The sequence below is a fragment of the Pseudophryne corroboree genome, chromosome 6, assembly GCF_028390025.1.
Source record: "Pseudophryne corroboree isolate aPseCor3 chromosome 6, aPseCor3.hap2, whole genome shotgun sequence".
NCBI lineage: Eukaryota > Metazoa > Chordata > Amphibia > Anura > Myobatrachidae > Pseudophryne > Pseudophryne corroboree.
The window spans coordinates 754,341,926-754,363,345 of NC_086449.1; positions in this window are offsets into that span (position 1 = coordinate 754,341,926).

Below are 21,420 nucleotides of genomic sequence, written 5' to 3' on the forward strand. Positions count from 1 at the left end.
CAGACTTCCTCAGCAGGCACGACCTCCACCCGGGAGAGTGGGGACTTCATCCAGAAGTCTTCACACTGATTGTAAATCGTTGGGAACGGCCACAGGTGGACATGATGGCGTCCCGCCTAAACAAAAAACTAGAGAGATATTGCGCCAGGTCAAGGGACCCTCAGGCGATAGCGGTGGACGCTCTAGTGACACCGTGGGTGTACCAGTCGGTTTATGTGTTCCCTCCTCTGCCTCTCATACCAAAGGTACTGAGAATAATAAGAAAACGAGGAGTAAGGACAATACTCGTGGTTCCGGATTGGCCAAGAAGAGCGTGGTACCCGGAACTTCAAGAGATGATCTCATAGGACCCATGGCCTCTGCCGCTCAGACAGGACCTGCTGCAGCAGGGGCCCTGTCTGTTCCAAGACTTACCGCGGCTGCGTTTGACGGCATGGCGGTTGAACACCGGATCCTAAAGGAAAAGGGCATTCCGGAGGATGTCATTCCTACGCTGATTAAAGCCAGGAAAGATGTAACTGTAAAACATTATCACCGCATATGGCGGAAATATGTTGCTTGGTGTGAGGCCAATAAGGCCCCAACAGAGGAATTTCAGCTGGGTCGATTTATGCATTTCCTACAGGCAGGAGTGACTATGGGCCTAAAATTAGGCTCCATTAAGGTACAGATATCGGCTCTGTCGATTTTCTTACAAAAAGAACTAGCTTCACTACCTGAAGTTCAGACATTTGTAAAAGGAGTGCTGCATATTCAGCCCCCTTTTGTGCCTCCAGTGGCACCCTGGGATCTCAACGTGGTGTTGAATTTCCTAAAATCACATTGGTTTGAGCCACTAAAGACCGTGGATCTAAAATATCTCACGTGGAAAGTGGTCATGTTATTGGCCTTGGCTTCGGCTAGGCGGGTGTCAGAATTGGCGGCTTTGTCCTGTAAAAGCCCCTATCTGATCTTCCATATGGACAGAGCAGAATTGAGGACGCGTCCCCAATTCCTCCCTAAGGTGGTATCAGCGTTTCATTTGAACTAACCTATTGTGGTGCCTGCGGCTACTGGGGACTTGGAGGCCTCCAAGTTGCTGGATGTAGTCCGGGCCCTGAAAATCTATGTTTCCAGGATGGCTAGAGTCAGAAAGACTGACTCGCTGTTTATCCTGCATGCACCCAACAAGCTGGGTGCTCCTGCTTCTAAGCAGACTATTGCTCGCTGGATCTTCTCCACGATTCAACTTGCACATTCTGCGGCTGGACTGCCGCATCCTAAATCTGTGAAGACCCATTCCACGAGGAAGGTGGGCTCTTCTTGGGCGGCTGCCCGAGGGGTCTCGGCTTTACAACTTTGCCGAGCTGCTACCTGGTCGGGATCAAACACGTTTGCAAAATTCTACAAGTTTGATACCCTGGCTGAGGAGGACCTTGAGTTTGCTCATTCGGTGCTGCAGAGTCATCCGCACTCTCCCGCCCGTTTGGGAGCTTTGGTATAATCCCCATGGTCCTTAAGGAGTTCCCAGCATCCACTAGGACGTCAGAGAAAATAAGAATTTACTCACCGGTAATTCTATTTCTCGTAGTCCGTAGTGGATGCTGGGCGCCCATCCCAAGTGCGGATTGTCTGCAATACTTGTATATAGTTATTGCCTAACTAAATGGTTATTGTTCTGAGCCATCTGTTCAGTGAGGCTCAGTTGTTATTCATACTGTTAACTGGGTATAGTTATCACGAGTTGTACGGTGTGATTGGTGTGGCTGGTATGAGTCTTACCCGGGATTTAAAATCCTTCCTTATTGTGTCAGCTCTTCCGGGCACAGTATCCTAACTGAGACTTGGAGGAGGGTCATAGTGGGAGGAGCCAGTGCACACCAGGTAGTCTAAAAGCTTTCTTTTAGTTGTGCCCAGACTCCTGCGGAGCCGCTATTCCCCATAGTCCTTTCGGAGTTCCCAGCATCCACTACGGACTAGATTTACCGGTGAGTAAAATCTTATTTTTTTAATAGCAAAAACGGAAGCATCTGTATCGGGTAAAGTAGGCGAGGAAAAGACACCATTTTATACAAGTGACACCTACCCAAGTAAGAAATTGGCAGATGTTGCCATCTCGTAAAGTCCTCGATCATCCTATTAATATAATAAGAAAAGTTTAAAGAGTATAATTCTGAGGGATCAGATGATACACGTATACCAAGATATGTTATGTAGTTATGCGCCCATTTAAATGGGAACGCATCATCCTATCCCACCCTCGCGTCTCCACCCAGTGCCAGTGCCTCAGTCTTGTCAAAATTAATTAAAAATCCTGATATTTAGTTAAAATTCTCTAGTGCGGTCAATAGTGAGGGAAAGGATGTCATGGGGTCACTGAAATATAGTAGAAGATCATCCGCAAAAGCGGAGACCTTTATAGTGTGAGAGCCCACTTCGATACCTTTCCAAGATACATCACTTATGAACGTGCATATGAGCGGGTCTAAAGCCAGATTAAATAACAAGGGGGAGAGGGGGCACCCCTGTCTTGTACCCCTATATAACTGAAACGATTTTGTGTTTAATCCATTGATCGTGATATACGCTTGTGGAGTGGCATATAGTGTTTTAAAAACATCAATAAACTTAGTACCAAAATGTTGGGCATGTAGGACTCGCAATATATGAGCCCAGGAGACACGGTCAAATGCCTTGTCTGCATCACAACTGACTATAAGGGCTTTGTGAGACTTTGATTGTCTCGAGCTATGTATCGCTGCCATTAAAGTACGGATATTATGTACTGAAGTTCTGTTTCTAACAAACCCATTTTGAGCTGGGTGTAAAATTAGCTGTAAAATGGGCTGAAGTCTAAACGCTAGTAATTTGGTAAATAATTTCAAGTCCTGGTTTAGTAAGGAGATCGGCCTATAAGATTGGACATACTTGGGATCTTTTCCCGGTTTCGGAAAGACCACTATTCTAGCCTCATCAAACCCGGTCGGGGCTGAATTCCCTTGTAATATAGAATTAAAAAGAGCTAGCATATAAGGCATTAAGTGAGGAGCCAGCATTCGGTAATACTCCGCCCCAAAACCATCCGGCCCAGGGGACTTCCCCTTTTTCAACAATTTGATTAGAGATAATATTTCAGGTTCCTGAATTGGCGTCGTCAGAGATTCTCTCTCTTCCTCCGTCAACACCGGAAGTCCTGCCTTATCCAAAAATCTCTGGCCCTCCATTGGATGCTCAGGAGGAGATTTATACAAAATTTGGTAGTAATGTAAGAATTCCTCCGAGATAGCAGGAGTATCCAAAACGTTAGAGGTGAGATCAGTTGACAGTTGAGTGATGCGTGAAGGAGCAGAGTACGACCGAACCAAATTTGCCAACAACCTGCCCGATTTATTGCCAGTTCTAAAAAACTTGTTTTTACGAATATCATGAGAAAAGCTTGCCCGCTCAGTGCATAGGGCATCGTATTGTTGTTTAGCAGTAAGATAAGCCTGGCGGTTTTCAAGTGAATAATGTGAAGAGAGTATATCATAAGTTCTAGTTAAATTTTGACTAAGATCATTTAATTGATTATTCAGTGCCTTGCGTCTCCTGGAGACATACTCCATGATCTGACCCCGTATTACCGGCTTCGAGGCGGACCAAAATAGGTTGATGTCCCCGATATGTTCCATATTATCAGTTTTATAATTTAGAAATGACTGTTCAAGATGTAGGCGGAAATCTAAAGATTTTTCCATATAAGCTGGAAACTTCCAATTATAAGAACGTGGTATTGGAGTGTTTAACTTTATAGTGAACCACACCGGAGCATGGTCAGAAAGGAGAATTGGATCTATCTGGGAGTGTACTACCTGTTGCAAAAGAGTATCCGTGATCAGCCAATAATCTAATCTGGACGAGGAATGATGAGGGTGTGAGTAAAACGTATACTCACGAGAATCTGGATGTTGGCACCTCCAGGGATCACACAATCCCATCGTATTACTCAGCAACGAAAGCGATAGGGGAGCAGCTGAGCCATGGGTAGTGGCAGCTGTGGATCTGTCCAGTCCTGTCAATTGAACACAGTTAAAGTCCCCACCCAGAATAATAGCACCTTCTGCCCAGTCCTGCAACTTTTTATAAATATCCGTGAAAAAGAGGGCATTAGGTCCCGTGGGAGCATAAATATTAGCAATCGTGTAAGATATACCATGTATAGTCAGTTTTAAAAATAGATACCTTCCCTCAGGGTCTACCAAGCTGTCACTAATATTATAAACAAGAAATTTGCTAAAAATAATCATAACCCCTCTTTGTTTTGATGTATAGGATGCTGTTTTGAAATCTCCTATCCATGTATCTCTTACCACATTGGGATCAGAAATCTTCCAGTGTGTCTCTTGTAATAAAACTATATCCGGTCGTAAACGTTTTAGGTGGGTCAGAATCTTCTTCCTCTTTATAGGGGAATTTAAGCCCTCCACATTCCATGTTACTAATTTAAGGGCCGTTTTTATCGTTTTAGAAGGATTTACAGTCGCTGTCATTTAACCAATACCCACCCTAGGCCAAGTCATAACAGTATAAACTTCCTTTGGAAAATCCTTACCCGTCCCAGCGAGTGGACAAGGGGGAGGTGAATACCGGCCCAATGGGGGGAAATGTAAACATATCACATGTAGTAGGAAAAAATCATGTGTGTTAACCACAATTAAATTTTCAACAATCATCATAAACCATTTTAACCTTATAAGAACCCAGTAGTATGTCCGACTGAGCAGCAGCCCTGCAGAACATTGCAGGACACAATCATACTCGTGTGACAATACGGATTTCGAACTAGACGGACATTTAGTACTAGAGCATTTTAAAAGCTGAGAAAATAGGATAAGAACAAGAAAAAGAAGAAAAAAAAGAAGGGAAATCAGTGAGATGCAGAAAGAGAATAAGAAAAAGAGGGCGAGCGAGCCGTAGAAGAAAGAGGTAAAGGTAAAGGTACACCTAGATATGAGATTTTCAACAAGAAGTTTGGTCCTTGTAAGACTCCAGCAACACCCTTGAAATATCACAGCATAGCTAAGCATTAAACAGCCTGCAAGAAACCAAAAACATTCCAAACTATAAACCGTCATCCATAACCTGAATGTTCAATGAATTTAAAGATGTCCACAAGATGAAATTCTGTAGTGTCAATCCGCATCATCCATCCTAGATGGACGTGAAGAAGCCAATTAGTCCACAAAGTTTTTTGCAGCTTGCGGAGTATCAAAGAAATAGGATTTTCCTGAGTATGTGACCCTCAGCCTAGCCGGATAAAGTAGAGCAAACCGGAGCTCCATCTCGAACATGCGTTTGCATATCGGGGAAAACTCTCGTCTCTTTGCAGCCACCATATATGAGAAGTCCTGAAAAAGTAGGATCTTGGACTCTTGGTACTTGAGAGTGGAACGTTTTCTATAAGCATCAAGCAGGCGGACCTTATCAGCGTAATTTAAAAACTTCATGATAACCGGTCTAGGCCTATCCTTGGTAGATTGTCGATCCGGACCGATACGGTGAACACGTTCAATCAGCAGTGATTCAGAATCAGATATACATCCCAATTCCCTTGGCAACCACTGAGAGACCAAGTTCATAAGTTCGTAAGGTTTCACCGTTTCCGGGAGTCCTATAAGGCGCACATTACTTCTTCTATTTCTGTTCTCTAAATCTTCAAGTTTCTCTTGCATGGACGTCACTATTTTATCCTGTTCAGTGAGCGCCGTTCTGGCCGTCGTTAAATCATCCTCAAGGTCTGAGATTCTTTGCTCCGCCTCCGATATACGTTGATCATGATGATTCAATTGGGTAAGAGCGGAGTCCAATGAATCCTTCAAGGGAGCCAATTTTTGATCCAGAAGCAAAGCCAGTATGTCAGTAATCTCATGCGTAGTAAAAGATTTGGTGGGATCCTTTGTTGTAGTAAGTGATGAGCGTTCCAAAGGACTATTGCTGAGACCAGATGCCAGTGACTGAGGGCTATCTGCAGGAATGTTGTCCCGACCCCAACCTTTATTCGCTTGTGAGCCTCGGGGGTTTCTAGGAGTTTTAGCCATGTACTTATCCATATTTAGGAACTTGTGGTGTTGAAATAGCAATAGCGTATGACAAGGTGTAAGAGACGTAGAGAGAGAAAATAAAATAAATAAATAAATAAAAAAGAATTAAAAAAAAAATGTATATAGAAATAAATGCTCTGCAATATGATTTCTCACCAGCTGGGGGAGCTCCAAAGCTGTTCCTATGACATTACAGATTATTTAATGTATAGAAATGTACTCCAAGAGAGCTGGCTTCACTGTGTATAGGTTAGGTGACCAATAATGTCGAGCACCCAGCAGTGACGGTTGCGTATATATGGAAACGGATTTTCCAGAGGAGAGACAAATATTAAGAAAAAATAAAAATAGCCAAATGGGTATATAAAAAACAAACAAAAAAAAAAACCAATTAAAATAAAATAAAATAAAACAAAGGAAAAAAAAATATAAACAGAAATATAAATCAAAGAAAGTATTAGAATGGGGAGCTAGAGCACCTTTATGCCCTTTCCAGCATACCCCTATCACAAGGCATGTAAGGTTGTTGACAGGAGTGTTCAGTGTAACTTCCCAGACCAGGCCAGTCGATCAGCATGTAGGAGCCGCAGGAGCTGGCTGGAAGTGCAGGTTTGCCCACACTAAAGATGGCCGCCGGGTGGTGTACAGCCCGGGGAAGTGTCCAGGAGCATCCGGCCAGTGAGCTCCGTGTGAGGGGTGAGTGCTGGCGTGGATGCAGGGGGAGGCCAGGACCCGGACCACCAGGTCACAGTCTCCGGGGAGCAGGAGAGGCAGCGCTGTAGCCGCGGCAACGAGCGGAACGGGAGGCTCCGTTCCGTTGCCCTGGAGATCCGCGGCAGGCACCTAGTGAAATTGAGGTCCCGGCTCAGGGGGATGAAGTGGGCCGCAACCTGCAAGGGCGCTCTGAGCGTCCTCCGGCTCCGCAGCCCGCTTCCTCCGACCCCCTTTCAGCAGCAGAGGTATAGTAGAGGGTATGGGGAGACCCGGTGGGCTATTTGGTGTTGTAGTTTTGTTTTTATTAGGACGCCATGTAGGAGCAGTTCCAAGGCACGTCCTTCTCCCTAGCCCATCAGGCCACGCCCCCTGTCATGACTGGACCATTTTTTGACACTCAAGGCCCATTGATGTTTTTGGAAACAGCGAAAAGATGATGTCCCCTGTAGAGTGGAAAGAAGTCTCTTACCTGATTGCATGAATTATTTACCTGATTTTGCTGAAGATGGGTTAAATCTGATACGTACACATTACTTCAGAAGGATGAAGTAAAAATAGGAATACCAGAATAGATAATTTCTTCCCAACCATTCGTCTGTGAATCTCTGTGTTATGTGAAACTTCTTTCAAGTTCCTGGAGTTACAGTGTCATAATCCAAAGGACTTTTAAGTGACCAGATCATCCAGTTAAATCTGGACTCTAATAAATATGTTTGTTATATTGCTTTAATGTCAAGGGCATAGCCACCATAGGTGTAGGGAGTGCAGCTGCTATGGGGCCCAGAGCTGAGAGGGGACAACCTCCCTGTCACCAATACATGTGTTATATACAAGGGTGTAGCTACCACAGGTGCAGGGAATGCAGCTGCTAAGGGGCCCAGAGCTGAGAGGGGACAACCACCCTGTCACCAATACATGTGTTATATACAAGGGTGTAGCTACCACAGGTGCAGGGAGTGCAGCTTCTATGGGGCCCTAATCTGAGAGGGGCCAACCGTCCCTGTCACTGATACATGTGTTATATACAAGGGCATAGCTACCACAGGTGCTGGGAATGCAGCTTCTATGGGGCCCAAAGCTGACAGGGGCCACTCTCCCTTTCACAGTTACATGTTTAACTATATTGTGGCATAATATGAACTGGGGACACTGTGAATTGGTGGTACCATGTTAAATAATGTGTACTGGCAGCCCTACAAAGTGACCTAATGTGAACTAAGGCACTACTATGGGGCATAAAATAAACCAGGACACCAACTGAACTGCTGCAGAGAGGTGTCTATTTAGAAGCATTGGGACAGGGGTCCCTTCGAAATGTTGCTATGGGGTTCACAAAGGTCTGGCTATGCCCTTGCTTATTGCTCTTCAATCTAGTGCAATAAAAGGAATCTGATACATTACATAGGCCATTTTGGGCGGCCTCAAACTTTCAAACTGTTCGCATATTACTCTATCCAGTGGTAAGTTAAATTAATAAATGTATTCAATTAAAGAGACACCTACCTGTAATAACGCATCAGCAGGCCTTTTAAATAAGTGTTATGCGTACCTCCCAACTTTGTGTCCAACGAAAGAGCGACTTATGCATGTGACTGAAATTAGAAGGTGTTGTGTAAATCTGCCCCTGGCCAAGGAGCTACAATTTCTCCCCCACTTAGTGTGTTCATTCCCCCTTCAAGGTGGCTCAGCATATGAAGAGGTCTCCGTTTTTGACAGTGGGTCAAAACTCCCAGTTGCACCATCGAAACCAGCATCTGCCTCACACGTGAAGTTTCTCCGTCTGAATACGGCCTCCTATGTAACCGCTTTTTATGCAGAGCCTGTTCATTTTATTCTTTTACTGGCACAGAGTTTTTCATACTCCTTCTTCATGGTTTAGATTCCCTAAGATAAAGCGCCAGCAGTTATTAGAGGGTTCAAATGATAAATCTTGTAGCAAAACATAACTTGTTTAAAAAAAAAAAAAAGTACCAAAAATGACTCATAACAATAAAATAGAATAACAATATTCACACCATCTTTGAGATACTGTTGACAGGCCATGTTTATGCTAACCAAGCATCTGGACAGCTAAGGAGTCACACGTCTGTTCCTAACGCCAGTCTGTTTCCATGACAGATGGAAATACCTCCACGTCTATGCTTCTTAGGTCTCTCATTGCATATTTCCACTTGTTCTTTATTACACTTTCAACTATATACATAAACTGTTAATATCTATGCCAGCCATAGTGAACACAGTGGCTGCTAATCCCATAGATTAATAACAGTGATACATTATATTTGATAAAGCTCTGTTTGTAATGGATTCCACCTAGAGGCTGACTAAAATACTGTAGGCTAACTAGAAGAAAGAATGGTCAGAGGGCCTAATTCAGAGTTGATCGCAGCAGCAAATTCGTTAGCAGTTGGGCAAAACCATGGGGGGTAATTCCAATTTGATCGCAGCAGGATTTTTGATAGCAATTGGGCAAAACCATGTGCACTGCAGGGGAGGCAGATATAACATGTGCAGAAAGAGTTAGATTTGGGTGTGGTGTGTTCAATCTGCAATCTAATTTGCAGTGTAAAAATAAAGCAGCCAGTATTTACCCTGCACAGAAACAAAAGAACCCACCCAAATCTAACTGTCTCTGCAAATGTTATATCCCCCCCCCCCCCCCTTGCAGTGCACATGGTTTTGCCCAATTGCTAACAAACTTGCTGCTGCGATCAACTCAGAATTACCCCCCATGTGCACTGCAGGGAGGGGGGGGGGGATATAACATGTGCAGAGAGAGTGTTCAAACTGAAATCTAAATTGCAGTGTAAAAATAAAGCATCCAGTATTTATTTACCCTGCACAGAAACGAAAAATAACCCATCCAAATCTAACTCTCTCTGCACATGTTATATCTTCCACACCAGCAGTGTACATAGGGGGGTCATTCCGAGTTGAGCGCACGTAGCAACATTTTGCTGCTCGTGCGATCAAGTAGACGCCGCCTATGGGGGAGTGTATTTTAGCATAGCGGGGCTGTGATCGCTTGTGCAGCCCTGCTATGCTTAAAAAAGTTTTGTGCAGAACAAGACTAGCCCTGCAGTTACTTACCTTGTGCGATGGATCCAGCGATGAAGGTCCCGGAATTGACGTCAGACAACCGCCCTCCAAAAGCCTGGACACGCCTGCGTTGAACTCACCACTCCCAGAAACTGTTGAGTATCCGCCCCCGGAACGCTTCCCCGCTATCAATCTTCTTGCGATCGCGCTAGCGATCACTTTCTTCTGGGCGTTGCCCGGCGACGACTGTCGCTGGGCGATGGCTGTCGCTGGGCAACGATGCGCATTGCGGGAGCCGCGCATGTGCATTTCTGACCCGTTCGCACTGCAGCCATGAACCGATGCGTGCAAATGGGTCGGAATGACCCCCATGGTTTTGCCCAACTCGTAACAAATTTGCTGCTGCGATCAACTCTGAATTTCCCCCAGAGATTCTGCACAGAAAGGCAGATCAGTATTACAGTGATAATAAGCCAGTGCTGGAGAAGTGAATTGCAATCCATTAATGGTTCATGTGTAGTAGAGATGGCCAATCAGAGGTCCTGTATTAATGTTTCAAATCAATATGGGAACAACTTATATGAATCAGTAAGTGAAGGGTTTGGTATAGAATTTCTGCAGTCACTACAGTATGTCAACAGTAACTCTGTAGACACCAGAAAGCTGGCGGCGGGATCCCAATATGGTTAAAATAATATTTACAGCATTTTAACCGCAAGCATCGTAACGTTAAACATGTTCCTACAGGGGAAACTCAGGGAGTGTGAGCTTGCTGCTGGAATCAAGAACAGTTATGGTAACTTGCTGGAGACAAGCTCATGGCTGCCATCGGAGGGAGTGGGGGGGGACTACCAAGACAGTAATCCTGGTCCCGGACAGAGGGGGGGTACCGTCCCCCCTATAGCTGCGGCCCCCTCATGTCCTGACTGATTTGTTGTCACTGGCGTCTCCAGGAAGAAGGGGGCGGGTGCGTGTTTCCAGGGCAGCTATTAGGCAGCAACCTCCCTACTACCGAGAAGGAGAGAGCTACATGCTAGTAATGTGGGCTGGGGGGTATTATTCATTAGCACCTTGCTTGGTGGTGTCGTTCTACTAAAAATAACATTTCAGTGTCACGTTTTCTTCCACTGTTTACCTTAGCATGCTGTGTGGATGGAAATTGCCAACTTTGTTTTTAGACATTTATGGAGCCTAAGGGAAGAGTATAATTTTGGTCTCTCTCTCTCTCTCTCTCTCTCTCTATATATATATATATATATATACAGAATTACAGATCTATTCAACAGATGCAAAGAGTTGGAAGGAAATTGGGCGCATATGCTACCAAACAGTGCCACCATCGGGGGGGACTGCTGGGATTGGAGACCCAGGCCCGGACAGAGAGGAGGGCCAACCTAATTTGTCAGTCCCGGGCCCCACAATTTCTGAGGGCAGCCCTGCAGAAACTAAAATGAAACTATAAGCACTGGATAGGAATGCCCACCACTGCACAAGTATACTGTATCAGTATCAATAAATATAAGTAGTAAATCACACAACAATCTTTTTAAAGAATTCATTAAATACACATTCTCCATGACTCAAGTACTGACGCTCACCCTGGTGTCCCTGCACCGGGTGTGGTATGGAAGGTAGATAGTTCTCATTGCGTGTTGGTGCAGAAATACACAGGACGGTGCGGGAGGGATACGGTCTCTAGGTTGACAGTAACTAGGTCGACAGTGTCTAGGTAGACCACTATTGGTCGACAGTAACTAGGTCGACAGGGTATCTAGGTCGATAGGGCCTTTAGGTCGACATGGTCTAGGTCAACAGGTCAAAAGGTCAACATGAGTGTTTTATGTTTTTTTGGTGTCATTTTCTTTGCAGAGTGACCAGTAACCCCAATTAGTGCACGGCGTCCCCTCACAAGGCTCGCTTCGCTTGCCATGCTTCGGGCAAGATTACAGTTCCAATCGTAGTCCACGTGGATCGTTAAGTATGAAAAGGTTCAGAAAAAGAAAAAAATCGTGAAAAACTCATGTCGACCTTTTGACCTGTACCGGAAACAGATCCTTTCTCTCTTTTTTCCTCTATTTTCCAATATAGGTACTCTTACCTGATCTGTGGTAGCACCCCCACTTTCCGTATTATTGATTGTTATGGTATTTAGATTAGGGGTATCGAACTATATACTACATGAGATAGATATTATTATTCCAGTGCAACAGTTCCCTTCCTCTTCCCCTTTCCCTTGCTTAGACCTTTTGATCTGTCAACCTAGAACATGTCGACCTAGAAACCCTGTCGACCTAGTTACTGTCGACCAATAGTGGTCGACCTAGAGACCGGATCCCCCCCGCACCGTCCTATGTTTTTCTGCACCAACACGTAATGAGAACACGGCTAGTAACAGATAATTAGTTAGGTGGGAAGGGGGGGAGTATCGAACAGTGTTTTATATCCCTCTTCTTACTGCATTTAAAACAAATCTTAAATCACGCTCTCAATCTGTAAGCTAACATTCTTTGATAGCTCACATGCTGCAGTCCTTATTTAATTAAATATCTATCTGCTCCCCCAAATCCCATACTCTGTTATATGCCAGATAATGTGCACACCATTAACAGAAACATAAAATTTCAATCAATGAAATAATATGTTATTTATTGGTACCATAGATCTGCCTCCCTTCTTAAGAAATTGCATCTGCAAATGGCTTGTTATTCCTGTTACATTACTGTCACAGTCGAAAAATTTTACTTCATACCTTACACATTATGTTTCACTCCGCTAAAAAAATGTTTTGAAAGTGGTACTGGTAATGTTAGTACTGGTGATATGCTGCAGATGTTTATGGCCCTGTTAGTGTATATTTACAGTATATACACATATTTATCAATGAAAGGGTTGTCATGGCAATCAGTTGTTAAATGCTACTTATAATTTGGGAAAAGACCTTTAGCTGGCAAAGGCATCCATTTTCACCAGCATAGGGCTTTCCGCTGTTTGATAAATAAAATCTTAAGGGGCCTGTTTATCAAAATTATTGACCCCATATATCATGCAGAAACAGCAGTTACTACAAGATTATCCCCACTATATACCAAAGGATAAAAGCAAAGATATTATGGGTGGAATTCAAATGTTTGAAAAGTCAGTTGGGTGTCTGTTTTTTCCTATCTAATAGACAGGAAAAAACAGACACCCAACCGACTTTTCAAACATTTGAATTCCCCCCTATAGGGGAGATTTATCAAAGTGGATACATTATAAAGTACTGACCAATCAGCATCTGTCATGTTAAAGGCTATGTTTGAAAAAATGACATTTGGGAGCTGATTGGTTAGTACAGGTTGAGTATCCCTTATACAAAATGCTTGGGACCAGAGGTATTTTGGATATGGGATTTTTCCGTATTTTGGAATAATTGCATACCATAATGAGATATCATGGTGATGGGACCTAAACCTAAGCACAGAATGCATTTATGTTACATATACGCCTTATACACACAGCCTGAAGGTAATTTTAGCCAATATTTTTTTTAAACTTTGTGCATTAAACAAAGTGTGTTTACATTCACACAATTCATTTATGTTTCATATACACCTTATACACAAAGCCTGAAGGTCATTAAATACAATATTTTTAATAACTTTGTGTATAAAACAAAGTTTGTGTACATTGAGCCATCAGAAAGCAAAAGTTTCACTATCTCACTCTCACTCAAAAAAGTTTGTATTTCGGAATATTCCGTATTTCGGAATATTTGGATATGGGATACTCAACCTGTAATACTATATTTATATCTCCACTTTGATAAATGATCTCTCTCTTCAAGCTTTGATAAATATTCCTCTGTATCTCCTGCTTTCAGCTAAGTACTACATTATTCACATTATACCACATTATTCACAATAAGGACTGTATTATGTAAAGGTTGTTTCAGGTGGCGTTAGCAGCTTTGTCCCTATGGAGGCATTATTCTGAAAAAGATTTTCTGGTGATGCCCCTGGCAACCTCATTGCTGCCCCTCCACAGGTGTTTTTTTTTCAAAACGGCACTGTCCATTCACCCCCTTAAGGCAGCACCCATGCACTGTATGAAAGGCATTGAAGACAAGGGCGTAGGTACCATAGGTGTAGGGAGTGCAGCTGCTATGGGGCCCAGAGCTGAGAGGGCCCCACCTTCCCTATCACAGTTACATGTATTATATACATTTTTCACCACTGAGTGGTACATAGGGTCCCTTATACGCTTTTGTCTTGGGGTCTACAATATACAGTATCTAGTTATGCCTCTGGACCTGCTCATTGTAAAGTGGTATAAAATGAAATCGTAATTTATAATGTTACATAATATGAACTGGGGCAGTGTAATATGGCACAACATGAAGTGGAGGCACTATAGTATGGCATAATATGAAATGGGGGCACTGTATGCCATAATATACTGTATATTGGGGGTACTGTGTTGCATAACATGTACTGGCAGCCCTACAATGTGACATACTGTAACATTACCTAAGGCACTACTATGGCTCAGAAAATGAACAAGGGCACTGTTATGGGACATAAAATTAACACCTGCTGCGGAGAAGTGTCTCTCTAGGAGCAATGGGACAGGAACGCCTACAAAATGTTGCTATAGGACCCACAAAACTCTGGCTATGCCTCTTATTAAAGAGATATCAATAGCTATAATGTAACACAGAATAATAATATTTACTAAGCTTGTGGTAACTTTCACTAAACTTGTAGATACAAAGCCACTGTTGATTTTGCTTTTCAGTTGACTAATTAAATATAGTTACCATGCAATAGCTAGGAAATGGGAGAAGGGTACGGACAGTAATTATTATAAAGAACAATATTGGAGCCTGTATACTTTTTTTGTATTAAAGAAAACTAATTTTCATACTGTTTATAACCTGCGCAACTCTAATCTCATTTTGCATTTAGCATTGTTGACCATGTGTCATGCAAATGCACTTTGTGCAAATGGACTCCAATTATTGCATGCTATTAATTTGTATTAAATTAAAAGAAAGCTTCAGAACTCATTTTTATTTGGCAATTATATATTTATTATGCAGTTATATGTTGGTTTTTTTATATACTATTTTTATTACTGGAATTTTTTTGTTCATAATCTATCAATGCAAATCGTCAGATACAGAAAGCAACACAACAGTACACTGATGATGGTGGTAGAGGTGGTGGTGGCGGGGGGAAGAGGGGGGGCATCCATAGGTAAAATCTACCATGACCGCTGGTCAGCAGGGATATTTCAACAGAATACTAGTTGGCTCCACATGTTCTCATACCGCCTGGACTGTTCCCATGGGATCAGAACATTTATTTATCACTATGTTACAACAGTCTGTGTTATCCCGATTTTCCGCCATCTGTCTGTTACATGCAAATGTATATTTAGCACTGTCTCTCCTTACTTCTGTACAGTGGCGCAAATAGAAATATTTTCCTAGTAGTACTAAGTGGCAAAAATGGGCGTGGTCATGTCTTGTGATGGGGCGTGGCCACATGCCACTAGTGGGAGTGGCTACATGCCACTAGCGGCATGGCCACACAACATAGCCCCTTTTCTTTGCACTCTGGAGGCAAGGCTATAAGTATATAGTAATGCTTCCAGTAGTAGAATAGAAATATACAGTGATACCCCCAGTATAATTTAAATATATAGTAATGCCCCCAGTATATTAAATATATATAGTAATGCCTCCAATTTAATATCAATATATAGTAATGTCTCCATTATAACAGGAAAATGTACTGTAGTAGTGCCCCTGGTATAATAGAAATATATAGTAGTGTCCCACATTACAATAGAAATTTATAGTATTGCCCTCATAATAATAGAAATATATAGTAGTGTCTCACATCACAATAGAAATATATAGTATTGCCTTCATAATAACAGAAATATATAGTAATACCCCCCATAACAATAGAAATATATAGTAGTGTCCATATTACATTAGAAAGTAATTACCCCACACAGTGAAGCCAGAGACAGGCTCAGCAGCCCAGCCTGTGAAGAACAAAAGCCGCTCAGTGCTGATGCGTCACACGGGTCGAGTGAATGGAAACAGCTGCACTGCTGCTCCCAGCAAGGGACACTGTGGGAAGGTGCACCCAGGCTCCTCTCTTCACGCCAGCCACAGCCGAGAGAGGAGGAAGCGTGATGTGACATCATGACATCACCGTTGCGCTCCCAGTAACCCTGACAAAGTGGGAGGCGCCGTCATGCTGCCAAGCACCATGGTCTTGTTGCTTTGTGGCGCATTATAATTGTGGCAATGGCGGTCACGGGTGCAAAGTGTGTGGCAGGTGGTACTGAGTACCCTCTGCCAAATTCTTAAGAGTACTCCATACCCCGAGCGTACCCGCATACTTGCACCACTGCTGCTGTATCATGGACTTCACTTTAGCTTTTCCCTTTCTCTGTAATTTCCCACCGCATGTTATACTTTCATGAACTGCTCATCCTGCCCACTGTAGCCTATGTAGTGTGACCTAGATGGCTACCTCGCCTGGTACTTCCAAGGGCAGGGTGAACTATTCATTGAAGTATATGCAGTGGGTATCCTGTTGGCTCAGTTAAAGTTATATGTTATGCTAAACACAGGGAATGTTACTTCCACCCATTGCCAAATACAGTATGTTTTGCTGACCAACTTCTGCCAAAGCCTTTCCATTCCGTCCTGTCCTACACTAGCTATCACTCAGAATTCAACCAATTTGAAATCATCTTTCCCATATACCTTAAAATTATTATTAATTTTGGACGCGTGAAGTCATGCGTTTGTGTCCCTCCTCCCAACTTTCTGAAGGTACTAAACTCCCCAAATGCACCATTAACACGTCCTAAAAACGCACAAAAATCGGGTGCCTGGCCTAGATTGACCAAAACTGAACTGCTGCTTCCAATCAGAAGTACTTGCTAAATCCCAAAAATAGCCATGAAAAATGTGTGTTTTCTTAAAAAATGTGACATAACCATGTTTTCTTTATTTTAATAATATTACGAAATCATTGTTTCAATTGTTTTTGTAAATTGTGCTTCCAAGTGAACAATGTGTACAATCCTTTTTTTACATTAACACTTCATTTTTACATTAACACTTCAGATTGTAATCTAATTAAAAAACAGGGAATGTTATTTCCACATACAGTATGCTAAACTGACCAACTCACACCAAATATAAAATATGCAGTATATAGTCTCTAACTTTACATTGTATAAACAAAATACCAATTAGGTAATTAGGTCATTTGCTGGTTTTAACCAGCTCAATTGAAAGCGAAATCTCTAAACTAAGTGGAAAGTGCAAATACAACCTAGTTTAATCTGTGCTAAGGTACGAGATGTTGCTGTCTGGCATCAATACTTGTCCCAAATATATATTGCCAGTTATTAGAGCCTTTTACACTGCTTGTTCATCCCTAGGGCAAACAGATAACATATTAGGACCTGTCAGAGCGGAAGAGAAAATGGCAATGGTCAGCTATTAGATGTTTGAAAGTCTGCCTGTAACCCTAAACGATTAAGACCGGAACCCTGAGTAGTAACGCTTAGAGGACAGATAGGATAAATCTGAAGTACTTAAAAATGTAAACCTGTCCATCCAATGTCATCATGCTATTTAACCACTTAACTGACGATTTATTTTGCCAAACACTGCTCCGAAATTGTCTGGTTTTTTTAAGACTGAAATGGGTGAAGAACATGAATTTAACCCTATCCAAAATGATTTTAGTTAAAAAAATAAAAACATAAAAAATTATATATATATATATATATATATATATATATATATATACAGGTTGAGTATCCCATATCCAAATATTCCGAAATACGGAATATTCCGAAATACGGACTTTTTTGAGTGAGAGTGAGATAGTGAAACCTTTGTTTTTTGATGGCTGAATGTACACAAACTTTGTTTAATACACAAAGTTATTAAAAATATTGTATTAAATGAGCTTCAGGCTGTGTGTGTAAGGTGTATATGAAACATAAATGAATTGTGTGTATGTACACAAACTTTGTTTAATGCAAAAAGTTATGAAAAATATTGACTAAAATCCCCTTCAGGCTGTGTGTATAAGGTGTATATGAAGCATAAAAGCATTCTGTGCTTAGACTTAGGTCCCATCACCATGATAACTCACTATGGTATGCAATTATTCCAAAATACGGAAAAATCCCATATCCAAAATACCTCTGGTCCCAAGCATTTTGGATAAGGGAGACTCAACCTGTATCTCCTATATAATAGCCCAGATCTGTGACTTTGTGCCTGTGTGTATAACGCATCTCTCATTGGGTTAGTGGCAGGTCTATCACACCCAGACCACAGCTGATTGGGCGAGAAACGCCCTCCCACACAGGTTACATCCAATGGGAGGCTCTGCCCTTTGGCTGCTGTGTGTTCACAGAGCAGGATTAACAATGGGGCTGATGGAGCTGCAGCTCCAGCCCCACACCCCAAAATAGGCCCACTGCATCTGCAGCAACATACCCTCCAACAATGTACACATAAACATTGATACACATTCGAAAAGGGGGCGTGGCCATGGGTACAGCCGTGTGGCCACGCCCCTTTTCCTATACTTTCAATGGAAGCTTGGAGAGCCAAAAATCGGCACAGACCATAAAAAAAGGGACTGTACCTGCCAAAAAGGTCCAGCTGGAGGGTATGCCATTGTATCTGCAGCAAGTCTCTGCGCTGTAGATAGGAAAAAAACCTTTTACTTGCATCGTCCTATGTCCTGCTGCCAGTTCACCTGCCCCCTCCGGCATCAACAATCCCCACTCCCTAGCCGCGGCGCAGGTGGAACAAAAGCTGCTGCGGCCACCGGCATAGATGTGTATGAAAGCGGCGCAGCAGAAGGCTTTCATAGGCCTCCCTGCGCCGCATACTCTCTGAGCCCCGGAGCCTCCTCTGCGCATGATATCACAGAAGTACCTCCCCGCCACAGCCACGCCCAGATCCCCAGAGGCCCTGACTCCGCAAGACAGAACCTGGCCTGCCGGCCTGAGAGCCCCGAGATGGCTAATGTAACGGATAGAGTGGGTGATATCATGGAGGGCAATGTCTCGACGCTGAATCAATGTAAAAGGTGACAGTGCTGTGCAGTGCAGTGGGTGTGCAGTCAGGGCCGGTGCTAGAATGTTTGGCGCTCCCCTGCAAACTATACATTTGCACCCTCGCATACTTTACAAAGACACAGCGCACATAATACCCCCTGTAGTAGAGTCACTTACACATGTAACGCCCCCTGTACCAATGACGCTTACACATGTAACGTTCCCCTGTACCAGTGACCATACACAAGTGACACCCCCTGTAGCAGTGACGCTTACACACATAACGCCCCCTGTACCAGAGACGCTTACACATGTAATGCCCTCTGAACCAGTGATGCTTACACATGTCACGCCCCCCCTGTACCAGAGACGTTTACACATGTAACGCCCCCTGTACAAGTGACCATACACAAGTAACACCCCCTGTAGCAGTGACGCTTACACACGTAACGCCCCCTGTACCAGTGACGGTTACACACGTAACGCCCCCTGTACCAGTGATGCTTACACACGTAATGCCCCCTGTACCAGTGACGCTTACACATGTAACGCCCCCCTGTACCAGTGACGCTTACACACGTAACGCCCCCTGTACCAGTGCCGCTTACACACATAACGACCCTTGTACCATAAGCATTACCCGTGCTTCCCTCACTCACAGTACCTCCGGGCCCCATGCACGGCACCCCCACACACCCCCTCCAGCACCTGTGGTAGCTCCGGACCCCCTCCCCCACCCGCAGCAACCCCGCACCCGCCCCTCCCGCCGCACCACCGCATTCGCCCCTTCCCCACCCAGGGCACCCCCACAACTGCTCCTTCCCCACGCGCGGTGGCTCCGGACCCCACCTGCGGCACCACCGCACCAGCCCCTCCCACACCTGCGGCACCACCACAACCGTCCCTCCCCCTCCCTCTGCACCCCCGGATCCCATCCGCGTCTTTCCCGCACCCGCCACTCCCCCAACCACAGCACCTACTAGGTGATTCATCAGGCCCTGCGTGCGCTGTTCACCCCATTGCAAGGGGCTTCGACCCCTTAACCATTGCACGCCCTTTGTCCGTGCAATATTTAACCACTCACACAATTATGATTGGAGGTAATACTCCCATATAATAAAAATATTGCATGCCACAAGGGTGTGCAAGGGTTAAGGGGGCATAGCCCCTTACGACGGTGTGAAGAGCGCCCGTAGGGCGCGATGAATCACCTAGTATATATATATATATTTAAATATTTTTTCCAAACATTGAAACATCGATCGGGAACATCGCGACCATCGGAACATCAGAAACATTGCAACCATCGCGGCTTTCAAAATGAAAGCCTGGACAGCCTCCAGGTATATAGGGGAGGTCTGTGGGTGTCTTGGGAGGGTTACTTTACACTCCCCAGCGGCTGCCATTGTCTGCAGCCGCTGGAGGGAGGGGGAGCCTGCCTGCTGACCGATCAGCAGTGATCGGCAGCACGGCAATCAGTAGGGGAGAGTGCAGGGAGGCAGAGGGACCTTCCGGGCAAGTGGTTAAAGGTAATTTTTGTTTACTCAGTTCCTGAATTAATTGAGTTAGTATGGAGGCTATTGTACATGTAGTGATGACAAGTTACTGTTCCACTTATAGAACACTGTCAGAACCCGGTCACTGGTGGTCTCCGCTGGAGTATCAGGAGATGAAGTCATAGATGAAGTAGGCAGTAGGAAACGAGGAGGATGGATTTATGATCTCTTCATCCACTAGCTAGTACCAAGTGTTGGTGAAGACCCAACCAGAAGTGCAGAGTCTAACTCGCCGGTGGTTTTCACCAGTGACCCCCACAAGGGGATATGGACTTCGTTGTACCGATGAGCAGGTTGCGTCCCTCTGGATGGGTACCCGGAAAATAGCATGGAGTTGAGGTGATAATGACAGTAGCACCATGAAGGGAGTAGCGAGTGATCGATGTAAGATGGTGCTCACTGAAGGCAGTTGTTTGTACTCAACACTGGTAACTTGTAGGAGTATCGATGATGATCAGTGGTACTCGATAGTAGTAGCACTGGAAGTAATTGTGAGCAGACGACACTGGTAAAAGTATCGATGGTGGTAGCTCTGAAGTAGCCGTTAGCACTCGGCACAAGAAGTGATATCGATGGTATCGATGGTGGTAGCTCTGGAAGTAGCCGTTAGCACTGGGCACAAGAAGTGGTGTCGATGGTGTTGATTGTGGTAGCTCTGGAAGTAGTCGTTAGCACAAGAAGTGGTATAGATGTTATCGATGGTGGTAGTACTGGAAATAGCTGTTAGCACTCGGCACACCAAGAAGTATTGATGGTATTGATGGTGGTAGTTCTGGGAGTAGCCGTTAGCACTCGGCACCCGAGGAAGTATCGATGGTAGCAGCACTAGAAGTACATGTGGGAGTATCGATGAAGATAGTACTGGAGATCCAAACAGGAGCACAACACAGACCCTGAAGACAACTCACAGAAACTTGCAGTCACTGTAGAGGAAGTTGTTCAGGTGACTTCCTGTT